General features: G+C 40.5%; 1 protein-coding gene across 14 annotated transcripts in view; it reads right to left on the bottom strand.

The window, feature by feature from the left end:
• Positions 1 to 18140, bottom strand: part of NCOA2 (nuclear receptor coactivator 2) — a 271603-nt gene that overhangs the window by 220683 nt on the left and 32780 nt on the right. For 3 of the 14 annotated variants that reach the window (XM_075920547.1, XM_075920544.1, XM_075920548.1), the window contains exon 3: positions 13199 to 13232. The exons of 10 other annotated variants lie outside the window; for them this stretch is intronic. The gene's annotated coding sequence lies outside the window, so the exon portion shown is untranslated. Of the gene's footprint in view, positions 1 to 13078; positions 13099 to 13198; positions 13233 to 18140 lie in introns of those variants that run through there. One more of the 14 variants, XM_075920543.1, reaches the window with a different exon arrangement.

Below are 18140 nucleotides of genomic sequence, written 5' to 3'. Positions count from 1 at the left end.
CCATACATGGTCTCTAAGGGCCAAGAGCAACGTGCACTGAATGCACACATATACCACCTGCCCATAGGGCACGTAATCATACATGCAACACTGGGTGCAATAAACTGGATGGCTCTCACTCTGTTGCTGGGCTTCTGCTTGCATTTTTTTTTTAAACTCCTGGAGCTTGTTACTTTCTTGGTGGATTTTTTTTTAAAACAGGTGATTTTGGTTTTAAGTTTAAAAACTTTAAAGCCAGGGTGTCCAACACGCTAGCCACTAGCCACATGTGGCTATTTGTCTGGTTGTGCGTGACTAGTTTGCTATGAAATAGTTGGACACCACATCTTTTAAAAATGTTAAGCGCATCTATCTCCCCTCTTAACTCCCTCGCAAAACTCCCTTGGATGCTCAGAAGCAAGCTTTTTAAAGCCCTGGTCCTCCTGAGTAGCCCTGCCCTCTGATTAAGGGCTGATAGTGCTAAAGGGATTAGAGGTCCAAGTCTTGTTAGACAAGCTGTCAACCTTGCCAATTAGGCTGCTAGCCTCAGCACTCAGTCCTCCAAACAGACCACAGAGTATCTTTCAGTCAAACAGCAAGCACCACACACACACCCCCACATATTTGCTGGCCCCAGTAAGGATACATTTGCCCATTCCTTAACCAACTGTGTAAGCTTACTGGTATGCATGGACACTTTTGTCAGGACAAACAACCCCCATTCTACTAAACCTACACAACTTCACAGGAACATAAGTGATGTTAATGCAAGCCCTACCTTTCTATGAAGCTACTGTGCCCTCACAAATAACTTTTCACCTCAGAGATACACTTCTAGACCTACTGCTACAGAAAGAGTTCATTTTTCATTCTGTTACTCTGACAAGTCAATACTTGCTTTACAAAGACAGACACAGAGTTAGTGACAATCTTGTATATTCCAAGTTGCTTTTGCATAGGGAAAAACCAGTATTTACAGGATAAAATCATGAACATATTTGCTTACTTGATGCAGCTCTATTTCTGTTATAACATTTTACTGCACTTCTGAACATGTTCAGCACATATAAATTTGTACAGGATGAAGCTCTCTAATCCGGCATCTTTAGGACCTGAGTGGTGTCAAGCCAGAAAATTTGCCCAACCTCAGGCGATCAATAAAGTCTAGCAACATTACCAATGCTTCCACTGCTTACCGGGCTCTTAGAAGACATTTGAGGTAAATCAGAGATAAAATAACAGCACTGAACATTGAGAGCCAGGCCTGGGAGGTGTAAACAAACTTTAAGGGACCACATGAAACTTGGCCACACCCACATAAATATCTGGCTAACTAAAATCATGCAAGACTATGGATGTTGCTGGACCAGAGTGTGCCAGACGCAAAAAGTTCAATCTGTTACCTATTAACCTGTGAGACCTCTTGATGAATTATTGCACCAAATATTTTGATAAATATATCTGTATAAAATCTTGTGTTTAGATCTGAAATAAAACCATATATTATTAAAAGAAACATTTTTGTTTAAACAACATACAAAATATCAGAAAATGTTTTATTTCAGCAAAGCAATTATTTTCTTCCACTAGTAACTTTTTCAGTTTCTTTAGTTAAAATATTTGTAATTATAATGGCTACAGGTTAGTAAACATTTTCAAGGTACAAAGTTCCAAGCTATGTGTAATCCTGTTCAGCACACTCTACTATTACCAGTGTATCTGCTCCAGCAGCTCACACATTGTCTAAAAAACACAGTAAACAGCTCAAAAGTTACATTTTGTCCTGTGATGTAACTAACATTTTGTTAGCAGATAACAGAGCTAGTTACACTTTTACCATGATGATCATCCTTTTTCCGGGTATCCTGTGCCTAAAGCACGTAAAAGTCCTTCCCTTCCCAATCACTGAAGATTCAAGCATGATTCAGAAATTGTAGAGAATTGAATGAGAGCTAGCGGATAAGAAATATAAGAGCAGAGTGTATTTCTTACATCCTGACATGCAGAATCAGATTGTAAACACTATTTCTACTTTAGAATTGACCAATTTTATACGCATGGCAAACCAGAAAAGAGGTTTCAAAATACGTATCAAAATAGAAGTTAATATCACTCAAAAAGACCATACAAAAATGCACACTTTTACATGGCGATACTTTTCACAGGATAAGAATAGTACATATTTAAATGCAGGAATCAATAATAGACCATGTACAAAGTAACATTTAGTCTATCAGGGGCTATTTGTAGAACTAAAGTTTTGTAGTATTTAATGGTGGTTGTTGTGATTTACGAACTATTTTGTATCCAAGATTTTCAATGCCACATGGAAATATTTGTTTGCCATGCCATATATGTTAATATTAAGAAAATGAGACCCTCAAATAAGCACATGTGCAAAATTCATGTGCTTAAAAAAATGTAATAAGAAAGGCAAAAAAAGATTGAGGAACAGCTAGCCAAAAACTCAAAAAGAAATACCAAAACATTTTTTAAGTACATTAGAAGTAGGAAGCCTGCTAAAAAGCCTGTGGGTCCCCTAGATGATTGAGATATAAAAGGAGCAATCAAGGACGATAAAGCCATTGCGGAGAAACTAAATGATTTCTTTGCTTCAGTCTTCACGGCTGAGGATGTTAAGGAGATTCCCAAATCTGCACCGTCCTTTGTGAGTGATGAATCTGAGGAACTGTCCCGGATTGAAGTGTCATTGGAGGAGGTTTTGGAACAAATAGAAAAACTTAATGTTAACAAATCTCCAGGACCAGATGGCATTCATCCAAGGGTTCTAAAAGAACTCAAATGGGAAATTGCTGAACTATTATCTGTGGTTTGTAACCTATCCTTTAAATCGGCTTCCGTACCTAATGACTGGAAGGTAGTCAATGTGACACCAATATTTAAAAGGGGCTCTAGAGACAATCCTGGCAATTACAGACCGGTAAGTCTAACTTCAGTACCGGGAAAATTAGTCGAAACGACAGTAAAGAATAAAATTGTGAGGCATGTAGAAGAACGTAATTTGTTGGACAAAAGTCAACATGGTTTCTGTTTCGGTCCACCCTCTCTGGAGCACCTGGTGCTGGCCACTGTCAGCAGACAGGCTACTGGGCTAGATGGACCTTTGGTCTGACCCAGTACGGCCGTTCTTATGTTCAGAACATAAAAAAATTTCCCAAACAACAGAATACAGAGCAAAGAAGCTACAGTCTTCCAAAGGAAGCACTTTCCAAAGAGATACATGAAACGTGGTGGTATCTGGAATTCACATAGGGAAATGGCAGGAGTTGCTAAGTACTTGCAAGATCAAAAAGCCTGCAGAGGTTGCATACTGTAGGGCAGTAGTCACCAGCCAGTAGACTGGGATCTACTGGTAGATCCTGGACCCTGTGATAGGTGATCCTGACTGCTTTGGCAAGATGCTATCAAGCACAGCATTTCAGCTGCCCCTCTCTGTGCTGCGGTGCATCTCCTGCCCTTTGCCTTGGAACTACCCATCCCCAGGAGCATCCTGCTTACGGCACAGAACAGGGACGGGAAAAGGAGAGGGTGCTGATATCAGGGTGCCCCCTCTCCCACTCTCTATTCTATCTCCACAGAATGAGAGGGGGGGCACAACAGAGCTTGGGATGAAGGGAGTTTGCTGGCTGCTTTTGAGAGTGGTGCAGGGCCACAGGGCACAGGTGAGCCTGCCTTAGCCCCACTGCACCACCCCCCAGGATCCACCTGGGGTAAGCAGTGTCCAGTTAGAGCCAGCTCTGATCCCCTGCCCCGGTCATGAACCCCCTCCTGCATCCCAAGTCAGCTCAGAGCCCCCCTCACACTCCAAATCCCTTAGCCCAAGACCAGAGCCTGTGCCCCAACCCACTGCTCCTGCCAGAGGGAGGGAGGAAGGACGGAGTGAGCAGGGGCACGGCCTTGGAGAAGGGGCACAAAGGAGGCGGGGCAAGGGTATTTGGGTTTGAGGTAGATCCTGGATTGCACTTAAATTCAAAAAGTGATCTCGTGCTTAAAAAGTTTGGAGACCACTGTTGTAGGGGATGGTGAACTGAACCAACATCTAGCAATTCTTGAATTCTAATCCTGGTTGAAAAACTGACCTCTGTCTCACGCGTTTCTCATCTGTAAAACTGGGATAGAAATTGCCTGTTGTTACTCTGTTTTATAATAATGAGATTTGTAAAGGACGTTAAAAGTATGTTATAAGTATAGACAGTGATGGGCTCCATAACAGCCCAGAAGCAACGAAGACAACGAGAAAAGTTCAGTTAGTGTGGTAGGCCACACATAAGGGGATTGGACTGAAGGAGCAACCCTTGATCCAAGGATAAAAGCATCTAAGCTGCAGTGGACTGAGACAATATAAAGCCAGGATATTGGCAACAGAAATTGTGGCAGTGAGGAAGCCCTTAGTGCATTAGAGAGGGAAGGAAGGAACCCAGGGAGAGAGGAGGATGCTGGCCCTGAAGGAAGGGGGCACCCAGAAGAGAGGGCAGAGGCAAGAGGAGAAGGAAGCCTGTAGGAGAGGAGTAGAAAGCAGCCCAGGAACACAGCAGCAAAATCGAGGACTGAACAGATATTGTCTGTATTATTGTGGGGTCACCTGGCTGGACCCTGGAGTAATGGGTGGGCTCGAGTTTCCCTACTAGCCACTGACAAAATGGCACTGTCCAAACAGCAGGTTCAGTGTGACTGTCTATTCCAGAAGGGTAGAAAGCTGCAGCTCTTGGAGTGAGAGAAAGGCTACAGAGTGAGAAAGAGGATGATGGGGGAGAGAGACCACAAGAGGAGGTCTTAGACCTGAGAGAGCATCCAGTAGGAGGTGTGGCCATCATTGCATGAGCACCTCGTTATGGGTAAAAAATTTTCCACAAGTAATTAAGAATACCGGAGGAGATTGTTTATTAGCTTTGGCAGTGGAAAGCAGTTATATTGAAACCTAAAACTGTGTTTGAGAAAGAAGCAAATAAGAGTAAAAAGATCTTTCACTTTATTAAGGAGCTCTTTTCAGGAGAGAATAAAAGGGTAATTTCATAGAACACTAGAACTGGAAAGGACCTCGAAAGGTCGAGTCCAGTCTCCTGCCCTCATGGCAGGACTAAGCACTGTCTAGATCTTCCCTGACAGGTGTCTATCTAACCTGCTCTTAAATATCTCCAGTGATGGAGATTTCACAACCCCCCTCTTAATTTCCTCTGAAGACTGTACAAGTCAGCAAACAGAAACAAACGAGGGATTGACATCATGACAGACAAGTATTTACATAATTTTGCATGCTAAAAACCTATGTGATATCTGGAGCCATTCCCAGTGCACCTTAAGTCTTGGCTTCTAGTAGTAGTCATTCCAACGTTGACAATGATGCTGACAATCACAGTTTATACTCCTATTAAAAACAATGAGCTCGCCATAACTTGATTTTGCATTACCTCTTTACAGACAAATTCTAAAATAGGGTTTTCAAGCTGGTTCTCTCTTTAGGTGCTAACTTGAAATGGGTGTACAATCCACATTGAGAGGTAAGATTACACCTAGAATCATAGAACTGAAAGTAACTTCTAGAGGCCATCGAATCTAGTTCCCTGGACTCACTGCAGGACTAAATATTATCTAGACAAGTGGTTTTCAAACTGTGCCTTCCACGTGGTCCACGGCTTGAGCTCAGCTCCCCCGCCCTCCTTCTCCACAGCAGGGAGCCTGCGCTGGCACTCCAGCCTTGAGCTTTCCCTTTACAAAGCTGGAGCACCAGCTCTGCCTTCCCCCAGGGAGGAGGGGGCGGGGGAGAGAGGCAAGCTCACGGGGAAGAAGAGGAGCCAGAAGTGGCTCTATGCACTGCTGCTAACTGTGCCCCTCCCCCTTACTGGAAAAACAGCAGTGCATGGACATACTGCCTGGAAGCTTTCTCCTCTGCTCCCCACTGGCCAGAATCCGGCCAATGGGAGCAGAGGGAGACCATGCCTGGGACACAATGCCTGGGAGCAGCATGGGGTGAAAGCAAATAAGTGCCCCTCCCCCCCATGCCCAGACTCTGCACCTCCAGCCCATTCTTGCGCCCTCTGCCCTGGCCAGACACCTTACCCCCACCCTGCTCCTGTACCCTTCCTCCTGGCCACACACTGCACCTTCCCTTGTACTGCACCACCCTTCCCCCGGCCAGATACCCTACTCGCAAACTGCTACCTACCTCCCCCCAGACCTCACCCCCTTTTACACCCCACCTCGTGCAGTATATGGATCCTGCACCCCCATCCATATCCCACTTGCTGGCAGCCCTCTCCTGCACACTGAACCCCTAATTTTTGTCCCCACCCCTGAACTCCTGAACAGTAAATCTAGCCCGTGGGAAGCGCTGAACCTCAGGCTTCCCTCTTCTCAGTCCCCCTTGGCCCATGTGGCTAGAGCGCCAGAGAAGTGAGCCCCCGATCCAAGAAAGGTTCCCCACCCCTGCCATAAATAAAGAAAACATTGAAACCTTTTACATTGGACATAAATTAATATTTGATTTAAAATGAAGTTTGACAAAGTAACATGAGAAAGTCTCCCTAGCTGCAGCACTAGCAAAATGGCACATTATGTAATTAATGGCAAGTTTCCATTAGCAACTGGTGGTTCACAGAAAGGTTTGCATTGAGCCATGTGGGCCTGGGCCAAAAAGTTTGTGAACCACTGATCTAGACCAATCCTGACAGGTGCTTGTTTCACCTGCTTTTAAAAGTCTCCAGATAGAGATTCCACAACCTCCCTAGGCAATGTACTCTAGTGCTTAAATACCCTTACAGTTTTTCCTAATGTCTAACCTAAACCTCCCTTGTTGCAATTTAAACCCATTGCTTCTTGTCCTATCCTCAGTGGTTAAGGAGAATAATTTTTCACCCTCCTCCCTATAACAATCTTAGAAGAGATTGTCCTGTCACACTGATTCAGAATCCACAAATCTCAGATTATGCTTGTAAAATTATATAAAGAAATTATTCTGAAATCTGTGCTTAAAAAAAAAAAATCACCAGCAAGCTGGCATTTAGAATTTCTCATTTTTTTCTTAAGAGAGAGTGGCTATATGTTCTCAATATGGATGAAGAGTCATGACTGGCTAGCAAGAAGGTTCTTTTTTTTTTTTTTTTTTTTTTTTTTTAAAGAAAAATATTTTGTTACGCTAATTTCATCAATTTTAAAAAACTACATATCATGATACCAATTTAACTCAAAATACCATAGTTGGTATTTTCAAATAAAATGCACCATTACATGCATGTTAATAATTAAGAAACACATTCTGCCCACAGCCTTAGTCCCAAATTACAATTTTAATAAGCCAACCAACTCAGATACCTACTGGGTAGATGAGCCAAGCTGCAGAGAGGCAATGCAAAACAACCCTGCAATGGAGTGTGCAGAATTGTGTTTCATAAAGGTTCTCTGCATGGGAATGCAGAAAGATGAGCGGGAGAGACCAGAACAGAAGCAGCAGCTTGCGCACTCCATCTAGCCACAGGAGATGGACCAGTCCAACACCTGATTAGGGATGTCAATGGATAACTGGTTAACTAGTAGGTCTTACCTTTAACGGGTGAGGCTTACCGATTCTAGTAAAGCAGTGAGGACTGGAGCAGCTCCCTGCCCACCATACACAGGGGGTTGCTCCTGCCCCATAGGGCCCGCCACAGAGTGCGAGTGCTCCAGCCCAGCTGGAGCAGCCCCTGTCCCCAGTAAAGGGAAGGCAGCCCCAACCGGACAGAGGATGGGAGAGCCGCTCCAGCCCAGCTGGGTTGAAATGCTTCCCCTTTAATCAGTTAACTGGTTAAAAATTACATTTAACGGCTTAACCGAGTAAATGAGATTTGACATCCCTACATCTGATGCAATGGGACTGCAAAGAGCCAGAGCCACCATTGCAGCCCAGTGATGTAGTAATAATCCTCGTGTGACTGAGGATGCACCTTTAATCCATCTCACCAGGTTAAAGAGAAGATTGTCACACAGCCCCTCACATGATATAATTCTTTCAAGCATTGCCTATAAAAGAGATAGCAACCTGCACCAAACTGCTTATACACTGAAACTGGTTAAAGACTGACATCAGAGTTCAGAATTATTGACCTCTCACAAATATTGATCAAACTTAATGATTCAACACATGGCTGTTTTCAATTGATCAAAAACAAGGATTTTTCCTAAGTATATCATGAAAAAAGAGTGAGTGCACGATACAGAATTCACAGGTATGTTACTATAGCCAGTATTCTCTGAAATCTCTTACTTGCTTTTAGTTTAATATTCTGGTGCTTCTAGTCATTCAAAAAAAATCAAAGAAAGCTAGGTAAGCCTATTACATACACAAGGTATCAAAACAAAGCAAATAGGGAAGAAAAAGAAGTTACTAAAGCCTGTTCCAGTATATTTAGAATCTGACTTGTGTTAATTAGTCTAACCACTGAAAACCTGTGTATTAGTAAGTACCAGAATTTCCACACCATAAAACAGAGTGGAAACTCTTTAAAATATGTTTTTTGCAGCTTTAAAGAAACACCAGAGTGCTAAAGACAGAGATTTAATCTTTTATCCAATACATAAAGAACTTGAGAATTTTCCTTGAATTCAAAACCAAGTGCATCAGACATGCAGAAAATATTGGAAGTCTTAACAAAACATTTTGTTTGATAAAGCCGACACAGCAAATTATTGAAATTATGGCCAAATTTTAATGTTTTGTCAAATTAATTGACTTTTAGAGTAAATGATTTTGTATGAAAAAAATCATTTGCATGGAGTCTTTTAGCATTTGCAGAGCTCTAGAATGTTGTTACAAAGAAAAGAAATCCCAACTAAAACATAATTTTAGCTGAAAACAAGCAATGAATATGTATAGTTTTTATCCAAAAAAATGCTCCTCAGAATCCATAAGTACAAGAAAAATGAAAGAACCAACCAACTTTACAACCAAAATTGAAAGTGATAAAATTGGTATCAGAATTTTATTGCACGTATTTGCTGCATTAACATTTTCATTGGCTCTTCAGATTTACCTCCTGTAAGGATCATTTAAACAGACTACAGAGCTTACAGCAGCAAAATAATTAATCTATCACAGTCTGCACTGATATTCAAACACAGCACACAGTAAACTTATTTCATTAAGATAAAAATAAATTCAGAGCGTAAGTCTCATCATTACACAGATGTTTGGCTACACAAGATTTTATTCTGACTTTGATTTCACTACTTGACCACCAAGCAGTGTTGCTGATATCAGTCCTGAGTATTAAGGCCATATTTATGCTATAGAGACTATAGCAGCATAACTACAATGCCATAGTTATGGTGGCATAACTCCAAAGCAACACTACTTACAGGGAAAGAAGGAGTTCCACTCTCCCTCCTCACACACACACTTTAGGAACTTCACCTCCCCAAGTCAACAGGAGTATTCTTTGGTTGATCTAGTTGTGTTTTACAGTAGAGGCTAAATTGACACAGTTATGGTACTCAGAGGGGCAGGGAACAGAGTTTGTCAACTTAAATTTTAAAGATGTACTAGGCTCTAGGACTGACAGAATAAAAGCCATGTTCCATGCCATATAAGGTCCAAAATTCTTTTGTTATTTGCAACAGTCTCAAAGCATTGAATTCTGATAAAACTCTAACTGATCGTTACATTGTTCAGTGTTGCTTTTAGTTTGTTTTAAAATGGAAGTACAATATATATTTGATAAAAAACTAATGCAGGAAATAAGTTCTTACTCCACGACCTATACAGATTTGTAATTTTACTTACTTTTGAAAGGAGGAAAAACTAGTCTAAGCCAGTAATAGTTTGATTAGTTTTCCAGGCTTCTGAAACCAGTACCTTATTCCTGTCCAGACATTCATGTATTTGGTACCAGCTGTTTTAGTGGTATATTTCTCCTATCTAGTATTATATTTAATGGGGCAGTCTAACATATATGGCCAACAGCTACGTAAAAGAATGAGATTAGTATTTGAAAGCAATCAAACCCTTCATCGCTGTCTCATGGAGTAATTAAATTATTGTACCATCATTCATTGACAGGCTTGCTATCAACTCCTGACATCACTAATATAGTGTATGAGAACGAGAACTGAGCTTTAAAAATCAGTTGTTCTGCTAATGGGGCTGTGACTGTTGTGAGACGTGACCAGGAGAGCTGATGAGGTGTAACTGAGTACTTACTGAACTGAAAGTAATAGAGCAATACCTTCACAAGAGCATTTAAAATCTAGTGTGCAAGTGACGTAATGTAGGTAGACAGAAAATGGACATGGTAACAAAATACACTGGCATAGACTAAATGAATTTATGTTGACTATGAAAGCAGTTATGTTAATTATTTCTTTATTCTACTCAACCTTTTTCCCAGCCAGAACCATGTCTATTTTATTAGCATTCACTATTGTCTTTTAAGAGATAACTAAACATTTGGGTAATGGTGGAACTCTGTTGAATATAAAGTACAGCATTAAAGGTACACTGTTCTTGAGTCTACTGAAGTCTATAGCAACAATTTTGTTTACTTATATAGGGACAAAATTAGGCCTTTATCCTGAGCTCCTACTGCTGCCAAATGCTGAAAATTTCAACATGTAGTATAAACACTTACTGTAGACTCAGTTATTTTGAAATAATAGGGATGTGAAATTGTGATTAATCAGCTAATCAAGTAGTCGATGGAATTTACATAGAGGCAGCAAGGGGGAGGGAAATGCGAGTAGTCAACTCAACTACCTGATAAGCCTAGGCTTATCAGGGAGTCGACTATTTGACTCCTCTTTTACATCCCTATGAAATAATGCACAATATTTGGTTTAAACTAAACTAAAGCTAGGAAATTCAGGGCTAAATCCAGATCTGACTGAAATCAATGGGAGTTTGCCCAAGAATTCCATGGGATCAGGATTTGAGCTTCAATCTTTAAAACACATGTGCATGAAAAAATAAGAGTAACACCTTAATTCTGAATTTTCTAGCTCTTATTGATTTAAACCAAATCATGAAAAAAATTCTGTTACATTTTAATACTTTAAAAGAAAAATCTTGGGTTACAAAATATGCTGTGATATTTATTCAGCCAAATACATGAGTTATTATGTGTACAACTTAATCAATAAGCTATAACAACTCTTTGCCAAACTCAGTTGTCATCTGTATTGAGCAAACATGCATCTTAAGCAGTCAACTTTTATAGATTCTCAGTTCAAGTTTCTTTTTTTATTTTTTTCATATCAGTAAAATTTCTTAAATTTATCTACATAACTATGTTAGGTTAAAATTAATCCAGAACTCTGAATTGGTCAATATGGGATTGGAAAAATTTCCCATTCATTACAGTATTGAAAAGCATTTGGACTTTTTAAAATTTATACATACATTGTTACCAATTCTGGAATGTTTGCAGAAACAAGACCCTACAGAATTTTTATAAAATTGCCTGAGGGAGAGCAAGGAACGTAACGGAGCTAAAAAACAACAGCACTGCATTTGCACTTTAAACAATGAAAACCAAATAAATTTCAAAGTACATTACAAACTAGTATGCACAGATTAAAAGAGAAAAAGTATTTCTCAAAAATCGCTACAGACTTTGAAGACCTTCTATCACTTTTTGAAACAAGAACTCTGAAGGGAGAGGTCAGAAGGAAGGACAGGATTACAGAAGTAAAATTACATGGACTCACCGCACAGTTCTGAACACAGCATGGTGGAGCAAAAATGCATGTGTGGAGGGGAGGAAGCGCATTAAGTAAAAGGAAATACATAAATGAGTCAACAATTATATTTATTGCTTAAAAAACACCCACAAATTTTTGCTTCATCAAGTGGTACACAAGCCTTTGTTGAATATCCACATAATCTTTCTACTTCATCTGCCAGTTTTCCTCTGTGACTTTTTGTTACAAATACACACAGTCCTTTGCCTTCACCACTGAGTCATAACTAAAATGAGATGGTAAACTGGTTAGAGGAGACAGCATGGCTCTCAGTTCCACTGCACCTCTTTAGGCAGTGCAGAGGCAAAGCTGACTTTAAGGCACCTTTGCAGCTCCTGATATGCCCACAACACCCAAGGCTAAAGCTGGGCTGGCACAGAATCATTTCAACAGCACTGTGCCAGCTTCTGAAGAGAACCCTGTTCTGCTCGAGTATTTCCTGGGGTCTGATTCCACCAGAACTTCAAAAGGGTTAAGGCAGAGGAGCGAACCAGGGTTCGGACCTTTTCCCATTTGCACCATTGGACAGGAGCATACTACTTCTACGATCTTGCTACAAAATAAAAACCAATAACTCCAGAATCACTAAAAGAGTCTGTGCAAAGTTTAAAATGATAAAAACATTTTAACAGAGAATACATTTCTCCTTTATCTGCAAAGTATAGAGTTCGTTATTCTGTTTACTCCTTAGTGATGCATTAAATGGAGAAGCAGCTGAGGCACCACAATAGGGCCAAATGACATCCTTGTACTTTTACATGAAGGAAAATAAGCTCTGTGTGTGCTCAAAATGCCGCTTTATTCTCACTACTGGACTCATTCAGCACCACTCAAGTGTGTGGGATTTTACTGACCTCGCTTGCAGTCATTCTTTTAGGCAATATTTTAGTTTCTATCTAGCAATTTAAATTCCAAGTGAATTTTCTGAGGGAGCTATAATCAACTAAACATAGGGGATATAAAAGAAAGGTAGACAGGCCTTTATCTCCAGCAGCATTCAAAATGTCAATGTAATACATGTATTTATGGACAAAAGTTAAGCTTATCAAAACATAATAATTAAAGGTGTCTGGCCAGATGTCAGTCTTTGCATGTTTCCTTTGTCAGTTGTCAAATTATGTTAGTATGTGATGTAACAGGCATGTTTGGCAGCAATAGCTCCAGCATTTTAAAAGAAATCCTAAACAGCATCCAATCATCAGAAAAAAATGTGCACTGTTACTAAATTAGTAAAGTTGCTGATTTGTATAAAAAATAAAAATGCCCAAAACGAAGAGCCCAGCCCTGCAAGCAAATCCGTGCGGTATGACTTCTGCATTCAATTGTAGAGTGCTTTGCATAATCAGGTGCCACATTATTACTTTTGTGCACAAACCTTTCAAAATAAGTTACATAGACTTCTGAATAACGGTGACAGGATAGGTCTTCATGTATTTTTCTTTATATGTACAAGTGCTTCTGCCCCGTAAACAATATAATTAAGGTTGAGAAGTACCTTCCAGTCTATTCCTGTCTTCAGAAGGAATTTCCTATTGGGGAAAAAAAACTCTCCTGAAAAATTCCATGCTTGCGTTCAGCCCAAAGATGAATTATTTTGAAACAAGTTATGAAAACATGAAATAAATTTTTCTTACTGTAAAACACATTTCAATTGGAGTTTGTACATGTGAATCTTGTGGAAAAGGCTAGGAATATTAGAAGCCTAAAATCTGGCACTCTCATCCTCACAAAGTACTAGTTAGATGAAAAAGAATGCAAGCAGAAGTGAAGTTATGAAAGTTTTAGCTTTACATTAATGTGAGATTTTACATTTAAATTTCAACTCAGTAAATTATTGAGCACTGAGCACCAATGGACAAATAGCAAAACAGATTGATATCATTCTATATGCGCCAAGATTTTACACACAGCATTATAGTAATGAACTCCTGAAAACCAAGGGATCAGTAGTAGTAAGAGTGAGATTGCAGCTTGGTTTCCTGTTAAATATATAATCATACTGCAATGAAAACTCATTCCTTTAAAATATCTGCTCTTTAAAAAGTACACCTATATTTTCCTTTGCTATAGTCAGGAAGCTAATGTGTTCTTAGGTTTATTCTTGTAGCAGGAACACGGTTATTTTAATCTTGAAGAGAGTGAAAGAGGAGGTTTTGGTACAAGATAAGTTCATTTCTGTCTGTTTTTGTTTCTTTACAAAACAACCCTCTGATTTCAGTTCTGGGGAGTCAAAACAGCAACATTATTGTGATTTTTGGGCCTAATTCATGCTGATTAGTGGAGGTAGGAGAAGCAGAGAGGACAGGGCCAAGGAAAGAACTGTGGCTAGCAGACAAATGAGTGACATGGGAGCTTTGGATGACTGCATGCTAGATTTGATCATTTTATTATAAGTTCCTTCAGGAAACTTATTTTAAAAAGGTTTTATACAAACACAGTGGGTTTATTAGAAGAACCAGTTATAAAAAATAATTAAATTAAGCTCTAAATTTTGTTTTTCAAAATGCATTGAACATAAGCCTTCAGTCACCTGAATCCTGGATTTTTTTTTTTTTTTTAAGGAATTAAAAAACAAAATTAGAAGTCAGAGATTAAACCTAAATTGGGATGGGTACTCCCAGGCTAAGAGGGCATTCAGTACTGAAAAAAATAAAACATTTCATTTTTAAGTTTTCCTGAAGTAATAATGCTGGCCAGCCCTCTTTGCACTGACTTTGTTCATCATCATGATGAGTAAATCAGTCTGTAGTATCACAGCTACCAAGAAATCCAAGAGTATAAAACTGGGCAATAAAGATTCAAGTAAATTGTATTTGTTTATCATACCATATTTAGTGTTCATAGGGTTTTTTATTTGGTATCATTTACATATAAAGTAACTTTTTTAAAAGCCTTGATTCATCTATGTCTATCACAGGGGTCTCCCTGGCCAGAGCAATTGCACAATCCGGACCAAGACTCCCAGCGGGCACGAGAGAGGAAGTTGTCCATTACCAGCCTCCAAGCCCCGCCCTGCCCTCTCCAACACCATGGCATCCCATCCCCTGAACACATACCTTTGTGGATCAACAGAGGGCCTCGCATTGCGTGGCAGCAACAATCACGCCAAACTGCTCTACGTTTCCCCTCAAGGAGTGCGGAATGGTATGACTGTTGCCACCACACAGTACCAGGTCCCCCTCCCCGTGATCCCAAAGCTCAGTGCTCAAGGGATGGAGTGGCATGTGGGAGAGAGCGGGAGGAAATGGTGGGAAGGGGCAGGGCTAGGAGAACTAGTAAGAGACAGCCTCTGCCACTTGGGAGTCCCGGGCTGGATAGTGTGCAATCGTTCCAACTGGCACTGGCCTGAGGGCTGGAAGTCTGAGACCTCCTACTCTACAGTCTCTTCCACTGAAGGGTATATAATCCCATTACTTTCAGTGAGCTTTTAAAAAAAAAATTATAAGAATGAAGTTTTCCACATGTCCAGAAGCTCAGTGAAATATGTCCATCATTTCAAATAAATAAGTTTTTTCCATAATAATAAATACTGACAAGTTGCTTGGTCATATCAATTATTTGAGGCTGAAAAAGATCAAACACAGCACTGCATGCTAAGACCTTTGTGACAAAGATGGGGGATGAGGCATAGCCCTCAGAGTGGAGCCCATCATATGTCCATGTATTTATTTTCCTTCTACCTTAGCCTTCAATATCAAAGAGCACTGCCAAGAAATAATGAAATTCATATACTAACAAACATGTAAACAGAAATACAACCTAACAAACTGATTACTTCACTTAAGCAGAATTTTAGTCCCCCTTATAATCTGAATGTTCAGACTATACTGATGCTAGTCTGTGCAATATACAAAATATAGGGACATAAAATAAAAAGGAGCTTTTATTACCAATGGCAAATTATTCCTGACTAGAGAACCTCTGAATGGAAAGTTAAAATGTGTAATGTTAACCCATCAACAGATCTAAAAGCATAGCACAAATATTAATGCTAAACCTCGCCCCACTTGATTGAAAAAAGTGACAGAGATTTAACCACCCCTTTGCTCCATCACCCTGACCTTCCTCTTTCAAACTAGAAGAGCTATATTAACATATTAAGATAAACAAAAATATGTATAACAAAACAGGATGCATATAAAAACACCTCTCACATTCACTCTTGCAACCTCTTCTTTCCCCTACTCACCTCCCATACAACCTATGTTTGTCATCCTTTACTGTACTATATTTAACTTAGATTCTGATTCTGCAAGGGTAAATTTTGGGGGAAACTTCTTCATCCACATAGCTTGCAGCCTTAAACTGTAAGTTCCTTGAAGCAGGAATCTGGTATTTTGCTTTTAATTTTTTCATCTGTAGAGTACATTACACCACCTACAGCACTACTGGATAATTAATAATGCCTCTCAGAAAATTTTTGGCAGAACTGATAATAGACCTCAGCTGTCCAAACGTGCAGCTCTCCTGACCAGTGGTTGCTAACTTTTGGGGCTCAGGTTCCATTTGTAAATATTTATGGCTTGTCATAACCCAATCAGAGTCTTGGGGTGGAGGACCCTGGGGCAGAACTTTAACTAGGCATCTTAGCATCACACAAAATCAGAGGTGATGCAGGGAGAGAGTGGCAGGCATGGTCACATGTGCCCCCCCTCCCCAGACTCAGAGAGCTGGGTGGGTAGCTCAGATAAGTCAGGAAGTGGAGGTGGCTCTTCCTCTCAAAGCAGTGCCGCATATCAACAACTCCCCTCCCCCCCCCCCCCCCCCCGACTCAGAGAGCTGGGTGGGTAGCTCAGATAAGTCAGGAAGTGGAGGTGGCTCTCCATCTCAAAGCAGTGCCGCATATCAACAACCCAGCCAAGCCACCCCAGTGGCTGTGTCTCCAGGGTGGCTGCCCCACTCACCCTGCCCTGGTTACAGTCCTGTGGTGGCTTTGACAGGCTCTTACCCTTGTGGGGGCTAGGTTCTGCCTTGCACTCACCGCACAGTGGCAGCTCCTCCAGTTCCTGTACTGAGGGGCTGGCTGAGCTTCACTCTCTGCTTTGGACCAAATGTACGTGAGTAGCATTGTAACCTAGCTCATGGGGTTGCAGTGCCACTCACTCAAATTTGGCCTACCTAAACTCATGTCATCATGATGACTGGACTAAACCAGTGTGGCACTTGGATCTCAGAGGCTGCAGAGCCTGAAGCAGGGAAGCAAGTCCAGCCATACCCATGGGACCTGAGCCAGAGGATTCTTAGCCCTCCTCCTGCACAGGGCTGAAGCCCCAAGCGCTGCTCCTTCCTCTCCCCACCACCTGGCAAGGCTGGAGCACCAGCAGCACCCCCTTTGGTGTCCCATATTTGGCACAGGGAAATATGGTCACCCTATTGTACTGGAGCTAATTTGGTACGACCTTTGTCTCGAATTTTGCACCATTATACTTTACCAAGTTTTAGCCCCAGATATGTCTGAAAAAATACATCAGTGCTGATACTTGGAGTGGCAGAGATTTCAACAAGCTACTGCACATGTTGAAAGGCAACATTTTTATAATGGTTCTGTGATAAATGCCCATTAAAAATAATTAGACAGAATACAATACACGTCAGCACGAGTTATTGGCCACAGGTTGGTCAGTCTTTTTACATCAAGGTAGAGAACTGCATTTTGGGTACAGAAGTCTTTGTCTGACGAAAGTCACATTAAAGATTAGGGATTGTTGCCTAATAAATGTCAAGATTAGTCCTCCATCTCCTAACATGTCACCAATGCGTTCTTCTCCCCCAGACTTGGATTTCCAAGATTTCTTTGGAGCCCAAAAGAGCAGAAGATGCAATAAAGTTCAGAAACTGAATATTTAAAGAAAAGGAACAGAAAATGATGTTTGGAAAGTTCCAAATATTAATACAGGAAAATATTTCCAGTTTTGACAATCAGTGTAATCATGGAATAAAACACTTCCATCTTCAGTAGCTGCTAAAATAAGCACTTTTACAGGGCTTTGACAGAGAACAGAATTCATTTCCCCTTTACAGCTGCACAGTTTCAAAGTCAGTTAAACATCAAAGTGACAACCTGACTTTCTAGAGCTTAGACATTTACTAGATTATTTCAGTGGCACCTGACCAGAAAGCAAAGATCATGGAAGTTGGATGGACAGGGGAAGAAAATTCAGGTCTGTTTTTCTTATGAAGCATTTATTTTAGCTGGTGCCACAGAGTAATTTGTCGCATTCATTTGTAGTGTTTCTTAATTCCTGCTTGGCACAAACACAACTGCATTGGAAGTAATAAATTCAGTGGATTTCAGCCCATTTACAGAAGTAATTAATTGGCAACGAGATTCTACTCTTAATTACAATGTATCTCTAAAAAGAAGCTCACCTGATTTAAATTACATAAAATACGTTCATTATATATTAGATGTTTATGTCTACTCCCTTTGCCAGTAG

Source organism: Pelodiscus sinensis, chromosome 2 (genome assembly GCF_049634645.1).
Source record: "Pelodiscus sinensis isolate JC-2024 chromosome 2, ASM4963464v1, whole genome shotgun sequence".
NCBI lineage: Eukaryota > Metazoa > Chordata > Testudines > Trionychidae > Pelodiscus > Pelodiscus sinensis.
The sequence above is the reverse complement of the archived record's forward strand: the minus strand, read 5'-3'. Positions and strand labels throughout refer to the sequence as shown.